This window comes from Pleurodeles waltl, chromosome 2_1 (genome assembly GCF_031143425.1).
Source record: "Pleurodeles waltl isolate 20211129_DDA chromosome 2_1, aPleWal1.hap1.20221129, whole genome shotgun sequence".
NCBI classification, from domain to species: Eukaryota; Metazoa; Chordata; class Amphibia; order Caudata; family Salamandridae; genus Pleurodeles; species Pleurodeles waltl.
The window spans coordinates 380,454,671-380,477,528 of NC_090438.1; the positions used below are offsets into that span (position 1 = coordinate 380,454,671).

Below are 22,858 nucleotides of genomic sequence, written 5' to 3' on the forward strand. Positions count from 1 at the left end.
GCAGTGTAAGTGTTGTCCTGTGGAAAGTCAGGAATCGAGTGAGGTTATGGACAGAAAATGGCGGTCACGTCTGTGGCAGTGCACACCGTCACCGCCACCGGTGATCCGCATTGGCCACTGTACTCCATAGAGCCCCATGTTATCCAATGAGGAATAGTATGGCGGTGCAAGACCGCCTTCCGCCATGACGTGCTACGCTGGTGGAGTTACCTCACTTCCACCTGTCCCTACATACAGGACAGGCGGACGACATTTTGTGGTGGTGTACAATATTTAGATAATCGAGAACTGCGTCATTTCCATTTTTTGCACATACATTGCCATTCCCAATGTCCCATCACATTCCTGCTCTATGTATACTGAGGTGGTGGTTCCATTGTTTAAATTGTAACAGCCTACCCACTCCTGTGTACCTTAGATACCTACCACTGCGGAGGAATCAGAGGACAAGTCAAGCCCCCATGTACAGACCTCTTGTGGACTTGTCTACAGTGGAAGAGAGGTATATAATACTGACCTGTAGACTGGACAGGGCCATAATCGCAGAGCTGCTTGCTCAATTGGAGCCTGATCTGATATCTGTTATTCATCATTCCATTGGGATCTCCCCTCTAGTGCAGGTTCTATTAGTGCTCCACTTCCTGGCAACTGGTTCATTCCAAGTGACAGTAGGCTTGGCAGCAGGAATGTCACAGCCAATGTTTTCAATCATGCTGGCAAGGATTTTGTCTGCCCTGTTGAAACACATGTGCAGCTACATCGTCTTCCCCCAAGTGGAAGATTTGGCCACTGTGAAGGAAGGATTCTATGCAATGGGACATATACCCAACATTTTTGGGGTGACTGACAGTACACATGTTGCCTTTGTCCCCCCCCCGCCAGAATGAACAGGTGTTCAAGAATCAGAAGAGTTTCTACTCACTCAATGTGCAAATGGTGTGCCTGGTGGACCAGTACATCTCACATGTCACTGCCAAGCATCCTGGGTCGGTGCATGACACCTTCGTCCTGAGGAATAGCAGCATTCCACATTTGATGGCACAACTATAGAGGCACAGGGTCTGGCTAATTGGTGAGGCTGAGTTCCCACCCAATGTATGTCAGTGTATGCCTTCTGGTGTTGACCCCATTCCATTGTGTAAGGCTAATGTTTATCCCTCAATACTTGCAGGTGTCTCTGGCTACCCAAACCTATTGTGGCTCATGACCCCTGTGAGGAATGCCAGGACAGGGGCTGAGAATCGTTATAATGATGCACATGGACGAACAAGGAGAATTATTGAGAGGACCTTCGCCCTCCTGAAGGGCAGGTTCAGATGCCTCCATCTAACCACGGAAGTGGTGGGCTGGTCAGTAGGCTGGCTAGTGGTAAGGGCCCGCTGGTGTGCTGTCCATTCCCTCATGATGCTGGCCATATCTGCCAGCACCCCTGCTATGGAGACCATGGTGGTGTTGAGGGCCTGCAAATCCTCCCTGATCGCCTGATAGTGTACCTCCTGCAGCCGTTTGTTCTCCTGCATGTTGTTTAGGATCTGGCCCATCTTGTCCTAGGATTGTTGGTAAGCCCCCAGGACATTGGTAAGTGCTTCCTGGAGAGTCGGTTCCCTAGGCCTGTCCTCCCCCTGGCGCACAGTGGTCCTCCCAGTATCCCTGTTCCCCTGTGCCTGTGTCCCCTGAACGGTGTGCCCACTGCCACTGACCCCAGGACCGTGATTGTCTTGGTTGTGAGGTGTGGACTGGGGTCCCTGTATAGGTGAGCACACTGCTGATTGATGTGTCCTGGGGATATAGGTGTGGGGACGTTGGGTGGGTGCTGTGGTGTTGGACACTGATGGGGGAGGCTCTGTGGTGGACTGTGAGTGGGGCGGCGGTGACCGACTAACCAGTGGTCCCTAATGGGCCAGATAGTTAATCCAGATCCTGAAGTCCAGAGTTACTGTCATCACTGGGGGCGTCTTCTGTTGGGGGACTGGTTAGTCGTGGCACCTCCTCACCGCTGAGATTGGCTGGGGCACCTGTGGGGATGTAAGTGATGTATTATACTTCATGTCTGTGACATATTGTACAACCCTTGCTTCCCCTCTATTGTTGCTGTTGCCCTGCCACCATTGTTTGTGTATTGTGATGTATAGTGGGCTTGTTAGTTTCCCATGCTGTGCATGCTTTGGTGATGGGTGTCCATGCAGGGCTGGGAGGGCTGTCAATGCATTGGTATGGCATGCAGGACCTGGCAGTGGGGTTAGTCATATGTGTAGGTGAAGGGTGTGGGATGGAATTGAGCAATGGGAGTGAGGGGGTGAGATGGCATGCAGGTATGGGGGGTGATAGGTAGTAAATATTGACTCACCAGTGTTCAGTCCTCTGGTTACTCCATTGAGTCCCTCAGGATGCAGTATTGCCAAGAATTGCTCCTCCCATGCTGTGAGCTGTGGTGGAGGAGGAGGGGGTCCACTACCAGTCCTCTGGATGGCGAGCTGGTGTTTTTCTGCCACGGAACATACCTTCCCCCGTAGGTCGTTCCACCTCTTCCTGATGTCGTCCCTTGTTCTTAGATGCTGTCCCACAGCATTGACCCTGTCCACAAGTCTCCGCCATAGCTCCATCTTCCTGGCAATGGATATTTGCTGTACCAGTGCTCCAAACAGCTCTACCCTGACTATTTCCTCGACCATGACCCGCAATTCCCCATCGGTGAAACGGGGGTGCCTTTGTGGGGACATGGGTGTTGTGTTGTGCAGAGGGTGTTAAGTGATGTGGTGGGGTGTGGGATGTGGGGTGCGTGACAGATGTATGGGTGTTTGTGGTGTGTGTGTGTAGTTGTCTCAGTGGTCTTCGAGTTAGTCTTGTGGCGCTTATTGGTATTCCTAAAGGGCGGTGTGTGATGTGGGTGTGTGTTTTATAGTGCTATGGGTGGGTGGGTGTGGTGTGTGTATTAGTGTCAGGTGTGTGTGTATGTGTGTTTAGTTTTGGCCAATGTGGTTTTGGTTTTTATTAGGGTGGCCAGTCTGAGCGTGCCAGTTTGTACCTCCAATGGTTTACCACCATTGAATGTCAGCCGTGGTGATTCGTGGGTCATAATGTGGTGGGCGTTGTCTTGTGGGCATAATGGTATGGATGTTGGTACCGCCACTTTTGCACTGACCTTTGGGCTGGCGGATTTGTGTTTTTGGCAGTATTCTGTTGGTTTAGTGTGTGTGTGTGTGTGTTATAATATGGTGAACGCATATTCGCCACCGCAGCAGTATGTTGGCGGCCGTCACCGCAGGAGTAAGCGGGTTTTACCGCCAATGTCATAATGAGGGCCTAAGTGTCCTAAACAATGCTGATGAGGTTGGGACTTCTGGGTATGTGGGCCATATCTTGCGTACTATATTAACAATACTTGCTTATATTAGGAATTGGCCCTGACTCAGCCCAAAGTTATCTTGTGCTGCTTCAAACTTTATGAACGTCTCATTGGGATACAGATATGCAAGTGTCAGACAGCTCCCATCTCTCCAAGCATTGACGTTCACTGCAGTGGTCAACCAATGGAATGTTGAAAGGTCCCAGACACCAAACTCCATTGTGAAAGGGGCCTGCCCCAAAACCATCTTCACTGCTCGTTCCCAGAGTAATGCTGTGTGTTTTAGTGTGTATGGTAGTGTGAAATCACCCAGTCCACCTGTATAAAGGAGCTGCGGGACCATATCTGCATGAGAATCGTCCCTAAGCAGGGCCTTCTCCCAGTTGTCCCCCTTCGCTAGCCAGTGTGCTGCGTGTTGCAATTGTGAGGCTGTGTAGTAGAACTCGAAATTAAGCAATGCCAGTACTCCTTCCTCTATAGGTAGGTCACTCTACTACAGCCTCCAGCCCATACCAATGTTAATAATAATGAGTGTAAATGCTTAAAGACTGACCTAGGGAGTGTGTTGAGAGAATGCAGCAGAGTATATTGGCATCTTGGTACGAATACCATCTTTGCTACTGCCACACGCCCAATTAGTGACAATGGAAGGGTGCTCAAAAATTGCACAGACTTGGATAGCCCCAGTATTATGCACTCAATGCTATGTTGATTTCTCTGCCTGACAATATGGGCCGCCATTATTCCTAAATGTCGGAAGTGGTCAGTTTCCCATCTCAATTGCAGATCCGGTAATGCATTGGGGTCTGTGTTGCTAAACTTCCCATTGGGAATATCAACAATTAATTCATGTTGACACATAAACCTGAGAGGTCCCCAAAAGTTTCTAACTGTTCTAAAAGTATTGGTAGTGATTCCCTCGGTGCTGTCAGGTAAAAGAGAGTGTCATCTGCATAGAGCGAGATCAGATGGTTCACCTCTCCCACTCGGTTGCCCCACATCTACATATGTCGGGGAAGCCTCAGAGCAAGTGGCCACAAAGCCATCGCAAGTAACAGGGTGACAATGAACACCTCAGGCGTGTTCCTCTCCTCATCTGAAGCAAATCCAAACACAGGTCACCCAACCCGACCATGGCTGTGGGTTCCGTGTATAGGAGTTGGACTCATTTTCGAAACTGTGGTCCAAGCCACATAGACTTTAATACCGAAAGGAGATGCCTCCAAATCACAGTGTCACACACCTTGGCAATGTCTATGGAGACCAAGGCCAAATCATCCTCCCTGTACTCTACTGCGTGAAGCACATGCATCAACCTGCGAATGTTCATGGTCATATTCCGTCCGGGTATAAACCCACATTGGTCCGTAAAGACAAATCGGGCTTTCTCCGGACCCGAACACATCGTAAGGACTTTACACAGGATCTTCACGTCCAGATTGATCATAGTTATAGGGCAATAGGAGGCTGGATCAGATGCTGCAGCATTGGGTTTCAGGATCATTGCTATGATCCCTTCACGCATTGACAACAGGAGTACTTTCGTAGCTAGTTCTTCTGTATACACCTCCAGTAACCAAGGGGCACCACTGCAACAGAAGCCATAATTTCCGGGGATCTTCCCCGATGGAAGAGATTTAATGACACCTTTAATTTCCTCTATGTCAAGGTCAAAGTTTAGGGCTTGTTCTGCAGCTTTACTGAGCTGTGGTATTTGTATCCCGTTCAGATGTTCCTACAGTCGGTCACATTCTGGGTCGCCTGGACTGGCATAGACTTGCCCCAAGTGATCCAGAAACACAGCCAGTATGCATCTTTGTGTTCACGCCTCTCCCCTTTGGGGGTTCGTAAGGTCGAGTTCAGAGGTATGGGGCAGCTCCTCCCTCACTGTGTAGCAGTTGTCGATAAGATTTCAGTGTGTAATCCTCTAGTCTGTCACTGTTATCTGTCAATAGTCTTAAGAGCTCAGTTTCGTCTCCCTGTCTATGTGCCCCACCTACATTCCTCCATCTGACAGGCTGCCAAGGCTTCATCCTTGTGGCATAGTTCAGCCTGCAGTTTGTCACACACGTCTACCCTTGATCACCGCCTTCAAGGCCTCCCATTCCGTCACCTGACTGAGTAGTAGTCCAGTTCCGTTCCATGTACTCTGTTAGTGACATTGCTATTGTTTCCCTGCCCACCTGGTCCTGTAGTATCTCTGAAGGGAATCTCTGTGTGTATAGGGATCAGGGGTTACCTCCCCACTGAAATGTACATGCAACCGAAGTGTGGTCAGACAGATATCATGTGAGATGCACTACTTTCTTGTACCTTGGGAGCCGTATGTTGGGTCACGAGTATGCAATCTAGTCTGCTGAATGTTCCATGTGTTGCTGAGTGAAAGGTGTATTCGCGAAGTCCAGTGTGGGTATCTTTTAATGCATCCCCAAACATCATTTGGGATATGGATTCCATCAAGTTCGTGGTCATTTTTGGTTTAGTACCCTGTCCCAGGGGGTAGGATGAGGATCCAACTCTCCATCCACTACGCAACTAAAATCCCTCACACAAAGTGTATCAATCCCCATAGCAGTGACATTACGCCTGTTAGTGTGGAGTAGAAGGATTCGCTATCAGTGTTCAGGGCATAGGAGTTAAATACCACTATTTCCTGGGCGTCAAGCGTACCTGAATCAGAATGTATCTACCTTCTACATCTGCCCCCCTATATATCAATGCAAAAGGTACCCCTGAGTCTATCCACACCAGTTCTCCACTTGCGAATGAGGAAAAAGAAACATAGGCGGTCATTCTGACCGCGGCGGTCGGCGGTCGCCGCCCGCCAAGCGGTTCCCGCTGAAAGACCGCGGCGGCCATTCTGGCTTTCCCGCGGGGCCAGCGGGCGACCGCCAGAAGACCGCCGGCCGGCCCAGCGGGAAAGCCCCTTCAACAATGAAGCCAGTGGCATGGGCAGTGCAGGGGCCCCACGGCACCGTTCCCGCCATCCTGGTTCTGGCGGTGGACACCGCCAGAAACAGGCTGGCGGGAAGGCGGTCGGAATCCCCATGGCGGTGCTGCAAGCAGCGCCGCCATGGCGGATACCCTGGGCCAGCGGGAAACCGGCGGGAAACCGCCGGCTCCCCTTTTCTGACCGCGGCGGTAAGAATCGCCCAGGAAGCACCGCCAGCCTGTTGGCGGTGCTTCCGCCGCCCTCCGCAGGTCAGAATGACCCCCATAGTATGTTTGCCCGCAGTTGCAGTTGCAAGAAGCAAGTTTCTTTGCTTCAGAGTCAGTTAAATGGGCCTCCAGAAGACAAGCCATATCAACCCCTTGATGTTTAAGTAGTGACAACACCCTATATCGCTTAATGCTGCTGTCAAGCCCTCTCACATTCTAGGAGAGAGGTTTATATGTCTTAAGGACAACCATTGTGACGTGTTCTGAGGTCCCAATTTGCAGGAATAGCCCCAGGCTTAAATGGCTATAATCCCCACATAACAAACTGTGATCTTTGTTCATAGAAAACAGAACAAACAGGTTCCCCTGTCCCCATCCACCCACGGACAACCGTAGTATTAACATATAATTATCCCACCCAATAGGTCATCCAAAATGCCCCAGCCAGTCCAACTGGGACCTGCTAACTGTAACTGTAGACCAGCTCCTCTCCCAGCCAGCTACACCAATTAACATCCCCAACTGTAAAATACATTAATTCTGTAGACACATCAGTAATTCACAATGAAGCAATCTGGATCTTGCTGAGCGGAACTGCATGTGTGATCTGCCCCATCATCTCCACAAGTCTGCCCAACCAGGGAAAATACGATTATCAATAAGTTTCCTGAACATCATTGTAACTCTCAAATGATCATACCGGGTGTTACATATCCTTGGCTTAGATAAAAGTCTCCTCAACCCCCCCGAGCCCACCCTCAATAAGGGCTGTGTCTGGAATTATCTCCGATGTGGGGCTCCGGGGCCTTGACGTAGTGTCCATCGAGGAGACCTGCTCTGGTGACTTTTCCGCTTCTCCAATTACATAGATTGTGCCAGGTGCATGGCCCGTCTTCCCCTATGAATATTGCATATTCTGTCAAAGCCCAAAGGAGTCAAATTTGGGTTGTATCTACTGGTGTCTGTTTTTGCCGGGGTTGTTCAAGGGCTCGTCCCCCATTTCCAGCATCAAGTAGTTCTGCCCTTGGCTGTCTTGTTAGGGACTCTCAGCTCAAGCCATTCCCAAACATCGTCAGACCTGTCAACAAAATACACCTTGTCATTGTGAAGGACTTTCAATTTAGCTGGATATAAAAGCATATATCTCAAGCCCATTGCCCTCAGCTTCTGTTTGGCTGCTATGAAAGAGTTACACTGTTCCTGGATTGTGTAATTCTGAAAGATAACTATGGTACAGTTCTAAATTGAACAACTTCTTGTTCCCGAGCTCCTCTCAAGTTGCAATCTCTGTCCCTGTAGTTGAGGACCTTGGCAATGATTGCCCTAGTGGGGGCTTCAGGATGTGGTGGCAGGACCAGGACTTTGAGGGCCCATTCAATTACAAAAATGTCTGAAAAGCCTCATGGCTTCAGGGCCAAACTCATCCAGTCTTCCAAAAATTGTTCTGTAGAGGGTCACTCTGCCCTCTCTAGGAACCCCAACACCAGAATATTACTGCAGCATTACTGTTTTCCCCTGTAGGGTTTCTCTGTTACTTTCTGCATTAGTGACTTTGTCAGAAACTTTGCGCAAATCAGCTCTCAACAGATTAACATCAATCAACACACTTCCCATCTGACGTTCCAATGCCGTTCGTAGTCCCTGAATGCCCACCATCAGATCTGCTCTTGTTGGTTCCGATGTAGCCTATTCAGTGCCCTCTTCAGCCACATCACCTGACTGTCTTGTCAGTCTTTGGGTAGGCTGTCATGGGGTGGTATACTGTGTTATAGTGCTCAACACTGATGCCCATACTACTTTGTCCTTCCTCATGATGGTCATCTCTAGACAGCAATGTAGACCAACAACAGCCACTCAGTGCCTGATTGACACCCGGATCCAGCCTCACGTTGGTTCTTCCCTTGGGTTCCACCCAAGTGGCGCATGGCCCAAGTCACGGACAAGCTATTGGGCAGGTCACAAGGACAATCAAAATGCCTCTCATCACACGTCAAGTTCTCTATCCTACATGCTCAATAGACTGTTCGCTGGTCCCTAGCATGCCCTCAGTAGCCAGCTTAATAATCTTGGGTCGCTACTGCTTCCAGCATGGAACGAGGAGCCCCAAGACTGCTGCCCTGAATGCATATCGCCATCGGGTGATCTAGTTGTCCCAGTCCCCCAGGAGGCAGATATGTGTATGATTATCCAAGCGGCGGGATGCTGACTGTAAGTCTCAGTGGAAGCTTCTCCTGTTGTTGCGGGTAGTATGGTGCTGCTGTCCGTACTTAGTGTGAGTTACTGTAGGTTGATTACAAAGTGAGTGACTCAGGTGGCTCAATAGAGTTCTCAATGGCTAAATACTATGGGCCTTGTCAGTACAATGATATGCTTTGTGCATCTTGTGGGCGCGACTCTGAATCGAATGTGTTCAGTTACCTGTACCACTTTGTTGTTTACCCTGACAAACTATAAGTTCTGTCTTTTATTGGAGTTGTGGACCAACAGATTCCCTGCCAGTGTCTCTGGCAGTCCTGCGGGTCACCTCTCTGGCTGCTCAGATCTTCACCGCACCCCAGGGACCTTAAAGCTTCTCCCCTGCGTGCTATAAACATGCCCACTCAGTTGCTCGTGCTCCACTGATGAGCTGGGTGGTTGGTGTGCAATCTGCTGATCGCATGCGGATGCCCTCCGCACTTGCAGCAGTTACCCACAATGGGTGTCGGCCACTGTAGGTAGGCCTCCGTCACCTATTGTGGGCACTGGCCAGTAAATCACAATCCACTCCCTGCAGTGGGAGGCCAGATCCAGGTTGTGTGGCTGCTGTGTGCTATGCTGGTCACATGCTAGCAGCTTCCGCACTCAGCACCAAAGGCTGCAATGGGAGCTGGCCACTGTAGGCTGGCCTCAGGCTCCACTACCCAAGGACTGGGCCGCAGACCATGACCAGCTCCCCGAGCAGGGGAGCTGAGTCCCCTCTCACACTGGTGTTACCGCTTCCCCAGAACAGTGGGGGCTGTGGTCGAACAAAGCTCTCGGCCTGACCCCAGACTAGCGTCCTCTGTATCCCATCTCCAGGGCCTCCAGAAGACGGCAACAAGATCTCCAGGACAACTAGGCCAATGTGAGAAGGCTGTTGCGCAGTCACTGCAGTCTTTGGCAAATAATGGTCGAAAGGGTACTCTCCAATAGTTACTGTATGTGTGCCTTTTAAGATAGATGCTGTGAAAGGCAGGATTATGTAGCGTTCAGGGGTAAGCATTTAGGGGCCATGATGTCAGGCCAAGCCAGACAAGGTATTGTTATTCAGAGTTTCTACAACCCAACAGAAAACCAAACCTATACCAAACTGCTTTCCCCAAAATGTCACAGCCTTGCTTAGATTTCTGACTAACCAGTGAGAAAGGTTGTGGTGCTATGTGATCTGGAAGGACTTCACATCACTCCTGCAGCCCATCCAGACCCCACAGGTTAGTGAAATTTTCTAGATTAATATCCAATCCTGACAAAAGATCAAGCCTAAAATATATATTCTCTCCAAGCTACATGGAAATACCAACTCAAGCTATGGCAGATATGACCAATACCCTTTCTGCAATTCAGGTTGAGTTGAGTGCAGTATGACAGGAAATTCAGGTTCTCAAGTGAGCAGAGCCTGATGGTCAGTGATGATTGTGTATTGTTTACCATATAGGAAAACATTAAGGTGTTCACAGGCCCATACCACGGCCAAACTTTCCTTTTCTGGCTGGGAGTATGCACACTCAGAGTCAGACAGACTCCTACTAGCATATGCCACAACATGTCTCTGGGCATTGGGATGGCCACTTTGTAGTGCACAAATGGCTCTTAGCCCTACCAGGCTCACATCCACCGTGACTTCTATGTGAAGATTGGAGCTGATGTAGACTATGACCACTGCATTTTAATAGCATTCTTTATTTCTCTGTTCACAGGCAGACGACCACTGGAATGCAACATTCAGCTTTGTCAGTTCCTGCAGCGATGCACTCACTGTGGCATTGTCGTGTATGTAGTGGGTGCAATAGCGTGCCATGCCTGGGAAAAGCCACAGCATCCCCACATCTTGAGGGGAGCATGTTGCCGATAACGCCTTCACTTATCTGGATCAGGAGTCCTGCCACCTTTTGAGAAAATGTGACAGACGAATTTGAGTTCGGACTTGTGAAACTCACACTTGTTGGCAGTCAACATGAGGCCCGCATCAGCGACCAACTGACATACCTTTATGAATGCTATGTCGTATTCTTGTTGAGTGCTCCCAACAACCAGAAAGTTGCTGTAGTAATTGACAGCATTCAGTACAGGCTGGATGATTCTGCAAATTACATCTTAGAAAACGTCAGCAGCAGAAGAGACACCAATGCTCATTCGTTTGTATCCAAATAAGCTGACGTGTCGAAAAGGTGGTAATATATCTGTAATTTTCCTCCAACTCCAGTTGGTGTTACCCTTTATTCAAGTCAAGCTTGTAGAAGACCTTGGCACCATTAAGCTGCAATAGTAATTGTATTTATATAGCGCTTACTACCCCTGACGAGATGTGAAATCGCTTTTTGGCGAGTAGCATGCTGCTCCGAAACCTAAAAGGATTAGTGGTGGATTAGTATAGGGAAATATGAGTATGGTATTAGTATAGGGAGGTATGAGTTAATTTGAGCAGATGACATGTGAGTCTGTTAGTTGATTTGAATAGAATAATGGAGGGATGGGGGGGAGTATTACTTGGGAGATCATAGTAGTAAGATGAGGTTTGGGATGAGTAAAGGAAAGGTGGAGGATGTAAGGGTCTGTAAAAAGGTATTAAGAAGACCATAGAAGTTAAATAGGGGTTGGGATCAGTCAAAGGAGAGATAAATGAAGGAGAATTTTGTAGGGTTGTCTGGGAGTTCATAGTCGTAAACTGAGGTTTGGGTGAGCCAGGAGGGGTAGAGGAGGAAAGACTCTGGGAAGGGGTATTTTTGAAATCACAGTAGTAGAAGGGGCTTGGGATGAGTCAGTGAGTGGAGATAGTGGATTGATTGATAGAGGTATAGGGTGATGGTCAGACAGAGTAAAGCTTTCGAGAGAGTAAAGTGTTTTTTTGTTTTTTTCACTTGTACAGTAGGATTAGAATAGTAAATATATAGATACATTATTACATAATCAAAGGAATAAATGTGTAAGGAATATAACATGGTGAGATTTAAAGTTGAATTGTATAAACACAGGCTTTCAAGAGTTACAGTATTTAAAGTTAATTTATTTGTGTACTTTTAGAACATTACTTTTTCTTTCCTCAGTATTTGAAAAGTGAAATGCTTGTAGATAAATAGAAAAGATAATACTTACCTATTGTGTTAGAGAAAATAAAAACTTTGACTCTAAGTATCTAATCAAGCAACTTATATAGAAACTATGAGCATGTCAAGTGTATAATAATATACACATATATATACTTAGAAACATACACATATCCAATATATATATATATATATATATATATATATATATATATATATGTATATATATATATATATATACACATACATACACCTACACATACATACATATATACATTTAATTTAAGTAAAATATACATTTGTTAAACAGGCCTAAAGAGTAGGTATATATTTTAAGATAAAATAGTTATTATACATATTTGTACAAATAAATGCACATATTTAGATATATATACATAATCAAATTATAATATGTTTACATACACGGTGACATGCAGTCCATTGCTGTTTGAATATGGTGTTATGTAGGAAAGAGCCAACTCTTGAGTAGTCTTCTAAAGCTAAGATAGTTATCTGTGGCTCTTATATTTGGGATTAATGAATTCCATAGTTTGGCCACCTGACCAGAGAAAGATGCACCACCTATTGTATTTTTCTTGTATGGTGGTGTTATGAGGCGGGGTGCCAATCTTGAGCAGAGGTTTCTTTGATGAATGTATTTGGTGATTTTATTCCTGATGAAAAGCGGTCCTGTTTCATGTATTGCTTTGTGGTGGTACAATGCAGCTTGAAGGTGGATCTTCTGGCAGCCAGTAACCAGTGTAGGGCTCCCAAGGCAGGGGAGATGTGGGCTAGTGGCTTTACATGTAGGAGTAGTCTGCCAGCCGACTTCTGAATGCGTTGTAGTTTTTTCATAAGAAATAGAGGTGATCCGTGGTAGAGGCCATTGGCATAATCCAGTTTAGATAGTACAAGAGGCGGGGGAAGATGTGTTGCAGAGTTTTCATGGTGATAAAGCTTGATCTTGCTAATTTGTCCACTTAAGCATTCATTGTTAACTTGGAGTCCATGGTAATTTCAGGGTTTCTTACTTCCTTAGATAGTATAGAATGTGGCCCCAGATCGTCAGGCCAGGAGCAGAGTGGGTCATAATTTTTCCAACCGCCACATCTGAGTATTTCTGTTTTGGAAGTATTCAGTTTGAGATGGCTCTATGTCATCCACTAATCAATGGCTGTGAGGCAACTGAAGATTTGTGAGTTTGCGATGTCATTGGGGAATTCCAGTTTAATAAGTGTTTGTGTGTCATCTGCATATTTGTATCATGTGAGTTGAAATTAATTGATCATTGTTGGTAATGACATCATGTATATGTAGTAGGGTTTAGACGAGAAAGGGAGAATATGGATGGCATTAGTTCTGTTTTGAAGGTAGGAAGTGATCCAGTCCCCTCTATGCAGGTTTTGCAGAGACGTTGTATTAGGGTGTCATGGTCAACTATGTCAAAGGCAGCTGAAAGGTCCAGGAGAAGTAGTGCAGAAACCGCATTGCGGTCTACTGTGTTTTTAAGATCATCCCAGATGGCGATGAGGGCAGATTCAGTGCTTCTTCCTGGGTGGAATCCAATTTGGTAGTCAGAAATTATGGAGTTATCTTCAGTGAATTGTGACATCTGGGTGGAAGCTGCTCTTTCTATCAGTTTGCCCAGGAAAGGACCATTTATAAACAGTCTGTAGTTGTTGGGGTCCTGCTGATCCAGGTTTGTTTTCTTTAATAATGGGTGTGTGTATGACTTTAATATCTTTAGGAAATATACCCATAGTTAAAGAAGTATTGATGATTCTTCTTACTACTGTGGCAGCAGGGGTAGACATAAGAATATTCCTTAAGATGTGTGGTGGACAAGGGTCAGACGGGCAGCCGGAAGGCCTACTTGCTTTGATCAGATCCATAAATTTACTTTGTGATATTTGTTTGAAGGAGTGCAGAGGCTGGGTCGGCTTACGCTTGTAGGGAAGTGGGCCTGGTGGTTTTCCCTTGTTTTAAATAGGCATCCAATGTGTCTGCATTGGTTGTGTAATGATTTGCCAGTCTGTCTGCAAAATCTTGAGTAATAGGATGAGTTTCTTCCATGCATTTAGGTTTGCGAAATTAGTTGAGAATTTTATAAAATTCTTTATTTGCGGATATAGCATTTTGAATTCTGTCTGAGTAGTATCTTTTTTAATTTTGATTTGTATATTCTGTTAAGTGTGTGGAACTGAAGTTTGTCTTGAATGTTGTTTGATTTGGGCCAGGTTTGTTGCAGCCTTCTGATTTGTTGTTTTATCTTTTTTAGTTCTGTATTTCTCAAGGTGCTTTCTTTTGTCCTGTTTAGTTTTTCATAGTGGTATTAAGATACTGCTTCCAGTAGTCACTTGTAAAGTTTTTGAACCATATTTATTGTTTCTAGATCTGTGTTTGTTGTTAGTTGTGTTTCTAAGTGTTCAAAACTGAGTTTGTTCATGGTCGATATGTAGGTGTAAGGTGGTCTTGGCTGTGTTCATGTGTGGTGTTTGATGTTGGAAAGTAAACAAATGGTGGTCTGACTATGTCACTTGTGTGATGCTTTCAACAGTAACTAGTTCTGGGTTTACAAAAATGACATCTAGGATGTGTCCAGCGATGTGTGTGGGATTCTGTATAATCGGATGTAGGTTCAATGTGACTAGGCCAGTGATGATAGCTTTTGGATGGGGCATATTGCGTTTGTCAAATCATATTGCGTTTGTCAAATCAAATGTTTAGGTCCTCAAGAATGCATAGGTTGGAGTATAGTGCTAGAAGGTTTGAAATTGTGTCTAGAATGTAGAATGTAGAAATGGGTCTGGGAATGTAGAATTGATAGATGGTGGTCTGTAAAAGAGGAGGAAGTTACAGGAGGAAGTTGGTGTAGGGTTGCATCTGGCGAGGAGGGCCTTACAACCTTGTATGGAGATGTCTGTTTTGCTGAGATTTATTGCTTATTTGAATATAACAGCTAGTCCACCTCCTGTTTTGCCTATACAGTGTTGTGTGATGGTTTGATAGTCTGGAGGAACGGCTTCATGGAACACTCGGGGCCTTGTCATCTCCGAACCATGATTCAGTTATGAAGAGTAAGTCAGAATGTGTGTCAGTGAGTAGGTTGTAGATGTGGTACTTGTTTTTAGATAGTGATTGAGCATTTATGTGTAGGCAATTTAGAGATTGTGTATTGGCGGTGGTGTGATTTTGTTTTGTAGAGGAGTTATCAGTATATTTTGAACTTGTAGCAGGTGTGTCATTGATGTTGGTATTAACTGTATGAGGGTCACAATAGTGTTGTTTTTCTATATTGTGTTCCTCGTCCAGCAGGCTTCGTAGGCATTTTGTTGGGTCTGCATGTGTTGGTGGTGGAAATGGTGGTTGTAAGCAAGATGGTGAGTTGTGTTGTTTTTGTAGAGTAGCATCTTTGAGCAACAGACATGGGGATGCGAAATTGTGAAGACTGGCATGTTGTATATTTTGTTTGCGTCTGTTTAGGAAAGTAGTTTGAAAGTGTTTGTGATTTTGATGTGCTTGTTTGTGAGTGTTGTTTTGTTTTTTGGAGTAGTGAGGGAAGATATGGATGTAGTGTTTTTTTGTGAAGGGTTTGTATGTGAGTTACTGCTGGTGAGTGGTGTTTGTAAAGTGTAGGGGGTAGTGATTTGTTTTGGAGATGAGTATATGTTGTGAGTAAGAGGGAATGGACAAGAGTAATGATTCTGTTAGATTTGATCACTGGAAGGAGTAATATGTGTGGTTGATTAGAGTGTTAGCAATCTATAGATGTGTATGTAATTGTTAAAAAGAGAAGGAGGGTGTTTGTCGATAGTGTAATGGAATGCTGAGTATAGGTGCTGTCATTATAAAAAGGGGTCTGTTATGAGTATGTAGAAGAAAGTGCTGGTGTTTTGTATGAACATGGAGTGTGTGTCTGGATGCATTATAGTTTTGTATACTGTGGCTTTGGGTTGTATTTGTAATGTGTGGATGTGTGAGTGGTATGGGACAGAGTTCTATTTTGTGTGAGAATGTAGGTGCAATGGTGTTGCAGTTGGGGTAGAACGAAGTATACATGTGGTTTGTGTGGTTCTGTAGTGGTTTTTGAGACATTGAGATTTGAATGAGGTTTGTTTGTGCTGTATGTGCAGAATGCATTCGCTGATATAGTATTTCGATGTTTGAAGACGTGGATGATTTAAGGTCCTTTTTGAAAAATGGAAAATACGGGCAGCATCTCCGGCCCTAGGCATGACCAGTCCCAAACAGGCACAAACTGGCAGCTGCCCTTGTCCTTTCTGCACTTAGCCTCGATGCCCAGGCTGAGAGGCCCTGAGCTCTAAGCTTAAATAGCCCTTTTGGCCAATGGAACCCTAGCCCTAACACTACTCAATCAGAATCCTAACCCTAAACGCAAGAGCCAATGGGAGACCTAGCCCAATTACAATCCTAGCTTTTACAGCCAATCAGAACAATAAACCTAAACCCTAGCCCTGGTACCCATCAGAACTCTGACCCTGACAGCCAATCAGAACAGTAACTCTAAACACTTAGGCCCTGATTATGACCTTGGCGGACGGCGGAGGCCGTCCGCCAAGGTACCGCCGCCAAATGACCGCACCGCGGTCAGAAGACCGCGGCGGCCATTCAGACATTTCCTCTGGGCCGGCGGGCACTCTCCAAAAGAGCGCCCGCCGGCCCAGAGGAAATGCCCCTGCAACGAGGACGCCGGCTCAGAATTGAGCCGGCGTAGTTGCAGGGGTGCGACGGGTGCAGTTGCACCCGTCGCGTATTTCAGTGTCTGCAAGGCAGACACTGAAATACTTTGCGGGGCCCTCTTACGGGGGCCCCGCGGCACCCCCTACCGCCATCCTGTTCATGGCGGTAGGGGGTGTCAGAATCCCCATGGCGGCGGAGCGCGCTCCGCCGCCATGGAGGATTCCCCCGAGCAGCGGAAAGTCGGCGGGAGACCGCCGACTTTCCGCTTCTGACCGCGGCTGAACCGCCGCGGTCAGAATGCTCGCCGCCAGGGTCAGAATGACCCCCTTAGTCTAACAGGAACCCTAGCACTAGTATCAATCAGAATGAAAACCCTAGACTCTTACTCCAGTAGGAAACCCTAGCCCTACAGCCAATCAGAACACAAACCCTAAGCTCTTAAGCCAAAAGAAATACTAGCCCCAACAACCAATCACAACAACAAATGCAACAACCAATAGAAACTCATATATGGGCCAAGTTACCTTAAGCCCGGGCTACTTTGGAAGGGAGGAAGGAGGTGCTCCTGTATTCAGGATCTCCTTAGATATAGACAGGCACAATCCACACTACCAAGATAGCAGATTCTGCTTTGCAGGTAAGGGACAAATGTGAAACCACAAAAATATATGACTTTTTTCAAAGCAAATACAATTGGTGCATACACCCTCCAAATACAGTGTAAACCAAGTAGCAGATTAAACCGTCTCCTAAACACACTCTGGTTAGCAACTGAGGTGTATGTAGCCTTTAAAAAAAAAAAAAGAGGGAGGGGGTAGCTTAAGGTAGTCTTTGTGAAAAACTAGGAAGGAAAGTTCAAACAGTCATGGGTAACAAACAGCAGTTTAAAGGAGCCAAGTTTGCAGAAAAACAGGGAGCCAAAAGTAAACAGACACGGGTATAGAAAAACAGTTTGTAACAAATAACCATAATACACAGAAAGTCTGTGGTCTTACCAGCCTTCTAGGATTCTTTCTCACTGGGCTGTATTAGGGTGCACAGAAGCAAGGCTCGCAAAATGGAGGTGGCTGTCCTGAGCTTTCCTCCACAAACCTAAAGGGACAGTGCAGGTGTGAGATGAGGGCTCAGGTTGCTAGCAAGCCAATCACCAAGTCCAGGCCCCTGTGGGAGGGAGGTGCTCCTCTATTCAGAATCTTCTTGGATACAGACAGGCACAATCCAGCTAACAGATTCAACTTTTCAGGGAAGGGACAAATTTGAAACCACTGAAATACTACTTGTTGCGCCCTCAAATATATGACTTTTTTCAAGGCAAAAACAAGTGGTGCATATACTTTCCGAATACAATTCAAACAACAGAGCAGATTAAGCAGTCTCCTAAACACACTCTGGTTAGCCACTGACATGTATGTAGCCTTTTGTAAAAATAAAAAGGGGCGTTGCTTAATGCAGTCTTTGTGAAAAACGAAAAAGAAAAATTTGAACAGTCACGTGTAAGAAAACAGCAGTTTAAGGGCACCAAGTTTGCAGAAAAACAGCAAGCCAAATGTAAACAGACACAGGAAGGGCAAAAACACTTTTTTACAAATAACAAGAATACACAGAAGGTCTGTGGTCTTCTAGGACTCTTGTCACTGGGCTATATTATGGCACAGAGAAGTTGTGTTATCATGTCAACTATGTGAGGTACTCGGTGTCCTTCATGTTCTTTGGCCTTGTTTGGCTGATGCATATCACCACAAATGCATACCTCCCCACTGTTGTCTCTTTTTGGTACTACAACTATAGGTGGGATCCCTGGGGTGGGTCCTATGGAACATTTAATGATGCCATGATTCAGAAGAGATGCTAGTTTTTTTTCCACCATTTACTGTAAATGAAAAGCAACTCTACAATGTCTCTTGGAAACTGAGCAAATGTCCTTGTTGATATGCAATTGTACTTGCATGCCTTTTAGTTTCCCTAAATTATCTATGAAATAGGGTTGGGAACCTTTAAGTGATGTCAGAGTCAATTCGCAGGTGATAATTAATGGATATCAGTCTGATGTTCGCTGCTGTGGCAAAATTAAGGAGACTTGCAATACATGAATTAACACTTGAACTGCCATCTTCTTGTGCTGCACCATCGCTATGAAGGATCCCTGAATCTGTAGTAGCTTGGATGCTGCACATTTGTTGACCTTTATGTTTGGAGGGGTGAAAGATGGCTCAGGACTGAGGTCTTTGAACTTGTCTGCTGGCATAATATTAATGGAGACCACTGTCAATGAAGAAAAGTATAGCGTGATCATTAACTTTAAGTTGAATGTCAGGACAGTTGCCTTCAACCTTCTTTTGTCTCATCTGTCTGGCATTTTAGTGAGTGACCTCAATGGTGGCTACACCAAGCTGTGCCACTGTGTTATTGTCATGCGGCTGGGACACCTTTGCTGACTTCATCAGTAAGTATCTATCAGCTTCACTCTCACTTGACAAAGATACTGAGGAATCAGTGTATGAAGAATGTGAGGACTTGTCACTGGAGATGGCTTCAACCTGCTATATCTGATGTGGTCATTTGTCTTGCCGGGTGTACCTGGATTGTCCTTGACAATCCTTCTTGCCTGATTTCCCTTTCCTTTCGGGCTCCCATCGTTTTCTCATGCCCAGCACACTGCTTTAAAATAGTTTACAGATTTGTTCAAGTGTGGGGCATTTGCCATTGTGTAGAAACAAAAACCCACTCCTTTAACATAGCTTTGTCATTCTGGTGTCTATTGACTTGCGCTTGTCAGGGCTATGCTGATATCGGCTCTTCATTGCAAGTGCTGTTTCACCGGTGCTGAATCCATTTCCATTGCAGCTGCTTGGAGTTTCCCACTCTCCTCCACCCTTGCAGTCAACAGCATTTTATCTAGAAAGAGTTTTACGCAGCATGCACCTCCAAAATGAGTCAGAGAGGCAGCCATCAATTATTCAAAGGAGCATGGCTTCTTCCTTGTTGAAATCAAAAAATTTGCAGTGTCTGATGAGGGTGTCAAGTCTCTCAACAAATTCGTCCATCGTTCCCCCCGCCTGTTGAGGTGCTTTGTTGAAGACACCATCACCAGCCAAGTTATTGAAATACTCGATGATCCCGCCATCATCTTCCTCTTCTAAGACATCAATAAAGTCATCAAATCCACGCAGCCTACCAGGCACCAATATTCTGTTTATTTGTGCTATACCTGGCCCCACCATACTGTGCGATTCTATTGAGTTGTGCAGCCGGCATTCCTGCCACACAGTGAGTTGACTACACTATGATCACTTCAATGGGTGGGGCGATTGAGGCCTGGATCCCAGACCTGCTGTGGTGCTCTTTGCAAGATGGCCAAAGTTCAGGCATGTGCTAACATTACTCTCTACCTTTTAACAGAGGTGAAAACAGTTGACTAAGTTGCGCTGCAACTTGTCCACTGCAGGGGCTCTCCATCATCTGCCCGGATTCAGGAACTGGCTTTTAATTATGCCGTCAAGAAGAAACACACATGGTTGACTTCTGGATTTGCAGCCTGAGAGTAGGTTCCCAGTCTGAACTGACGAGACGAAAATTGTGCAGCAGTTTGACGGCTCGCAAATTTCCAAGGTGCCTACTCCTTACCTTAGGAGGTCATCCAAATCAGGGAATCCACACACTAGTGTAAGTCACACTTGCATGACATATTTTGACACTGAGAGTACACTTACTCGCCTAATAGTGAAGACTGGGTGTTACTATCTTCTTTTTTGGTCCTGAAGAAATGCCGCCAGATCCATAAGTATGTACAAGGCGTGATAAAATTCGACCAGTATACTGTAGTATTCATATACAGTTTCACATCACATAGAGAGGGCAGGAACATTACTTTCCATGATCCTTTACCCTTGTTTTAACCTTGTCATAGGCATTCTGAGTTATAATAAAGTACCTCTTCACTGCCCATAGTCAATTTTAATCTCACACATTCCAGTCCTTCACCACACCTAGCTACAGGTTTCAGAGCATTCATGTATGTTATATAAGCACTTTTCACAAAAGATCTCCGGCAAAGAGCCCTCGTGGGGCCCGTCGGGCATTGTAGCGCTAGCCTGCCAAGGCTTGGTGGGTGAGGCCTCTTGCTTCTAAACAATTGGGCCTAAGTAACCTGCCAGCTCTCCCCTAATCGGATTTGAGTCAATTCAAAAATTTCAGAACAGTGTACTTTGTGGTTTTGACTTGTCATAATTGGGGAGATTGTACACTGGACCACTTTTTTCTCCCAGTCCCTCTATTTCTTACGGGCATTGCAGGGGCTCACCATCATCTTGCCACACTCAGGAGCTGGTCTTTTGATGATGCCATCAAGAAAAAACACATGTTGTCATTGGCCTGCACCCATGCAGTTCTGCAGGGCACACCCCTCACTGTGGCCAGTGCAGTGTCTGATGAGGGTGTCAAGTCTCTCAACAAATTCGTCCATCGTTCCTCCCGCCTGTTGAGGTGCTTTGTGGAAGACACCATCACCAGCCAAGTTATTGAAATACTCGATGATCCCGCCATCATCTTCCTCTTCTAAGACATCAATAAAGTCATCAAATCCACGCAGCCTACCAGGCACCAATATTCTGTTTATTTGTGCTATACCTGGCCCCACCATACTGTGCGATTCTATTGAGTTGTGCAGCCGGCATTCCTGCCACACAGTGAGTTGACTACACTATGATCACTTCAATGGGTGGGGCGATTGAGGCCTGGATCCCAGACCTGCTGTGGTGCTCTTTGCAAGATGGCCAAAGTTCAGGCATGTGCTAACATTACTCTCTACCTTTTAACAGAGGTGAAAACAGTTGACTAAGTTGCGCTGCAACTTGTCCACTGCAGGGGCTCTCCATCATCTGCCCGGATTCAGGAACTGGCTTTTAATTATGCCGTCAAGAAGAAACACACATGGTTGACTTCTGGATTTGCAGCCTGAGAGTAGGTTCCCAGTCTGAACTGACGAGACGAAAATTGTGCAGCAGTTTGACGGCTCGCAAATTTCCAAGGTGCCTACTCCTTACCTTAGGAGGTCATCCAAATCAGGGAATCCACACACTAGTGTAAGTCACACTTGCATGACATATTTTGACACTGAGAGTACACTTACTCGCCTAATAGTGAAGACTGGGTGTTACTATCTTCTTTTTTGGTCCTGAAGAAATGCCGCCAGATCCATAAGTATGTACAAGGCGTGATAAAATTCGACCAGTATACTGTAGTATTCATATACAGTTTCACATAGAGAGGGCAGGAACATTACTTTCCATGATCCTTTACCCTTGTTTTAACCTTGTCATAGGCATTCTGAGTTATAATAAAGTACCTCTTCACTGCCCATAGTCAATTTTAATCTCACACATTCCAGTCCTTCACCACACCTAGCTACAGGTTTCAGAGCATTCATGTATGTTATATAAGCACTTTTCACAAAAGATCTCCGGCAAAGAGCCCTCGTGGGGCCCGTCGGGCATTGTAGCGCTAGCCTGCCAAGGCTTGGTGGGTGAGGCCTCTTGCTTCTAAACAATTGGGCCTAAGTAACCTGCCAGCTCTCCCCTAATCGGATTTGAGTCAATTCAAAAATTTCAGAACAGTGTACTTTGTGGTTTTGACTTGTCATAATTGGGGAGATTGTACACTGGACCACTTTTTTCTCCCAGTCCCTCTATTTCTTACGGGCATTGCAGGGGCTCACCATCATCTTGCCACACTCAGGAGCTGGTCTTTTGATGATGCCATCAAGAAAAAACACATGTTGTCATTGGCCTGCACCCATGCAGTTCTGCAGGGCACACCCCTCACTGTGGCTAGTGAGGGCACCAGGGTTCAGCAGCGCATGAGGATGCCTCAGAGTCACGAGGCATGCACCAATTCCCAGCAGCGTTCTGGGATAATAACCCACGCACCCTACGCTTATCAGCTGCCTACAGGGAGACTCAACGCAGCAGTAACAGGTTCCAGGAAGGAGTGTTGGGGGCATGCGCAGCAGCAACAATGTCGGCGAGCAAGTCTTTCCACAGCACTAAGCAGGTGTGGTGCTTGCCGGGCACGTTTTCCCCCATTGCCAGCTGTCAAGTAGGGAACAACAAATGCAGCAAAAAATCATAGTGACACGTGGAAGGTGGATCAACTTCTGATTATTCTCTGTAGCCTTTCATGCCCAATCCTTTACATAATTTTCCCTTCCTTCCTCCCTCCGGCCACGCACAGCTATGATCCCTTTCCTCTCCCGAGCTATAATGGAGTGCCCTCTAGGGTACTAGAGCTCAATGCTACACCTATCTGCACATAAGAAATCCAGAGTTTCTTGGGAATTGTGACTTTTGTCTTTCTTTCACCCCTTGAAAGCTGG

The 22,858-nt window shown here is 46.1% G+C and overlaps 2 long non-coding RNA genes across 2 annotated transcripts in view; one reads left to right on the forward strand and one right to left on the reverse strand.

Moving 5' to 3' along the window:
- The window catches only part of LOC138265273 (uncharacterized), a 72,991-nt gene extending 61,119 nt beyond the window's left edge, over positions 1–11,872 (forward strand). Inside the window, exon 3 of the long non-coding RNA XR_011199333.1 lies at positions 10,441–11,872. This is a non-coding gene — a long non-coding RNA (uncharacterized lncRNA). The remainder of the gene's footprint in view (positions 1–10,440) is intronic.
- The window catches only part of LOC138265279 (uncharacterized), a 56,913-nt gene that overhangs the window by 6,157 nt on the left and 27,898 nt on the right, over positions 1–22,858 (reverse strand). The gene's annotated exons all lie outside the window — the stretch shown is intronic.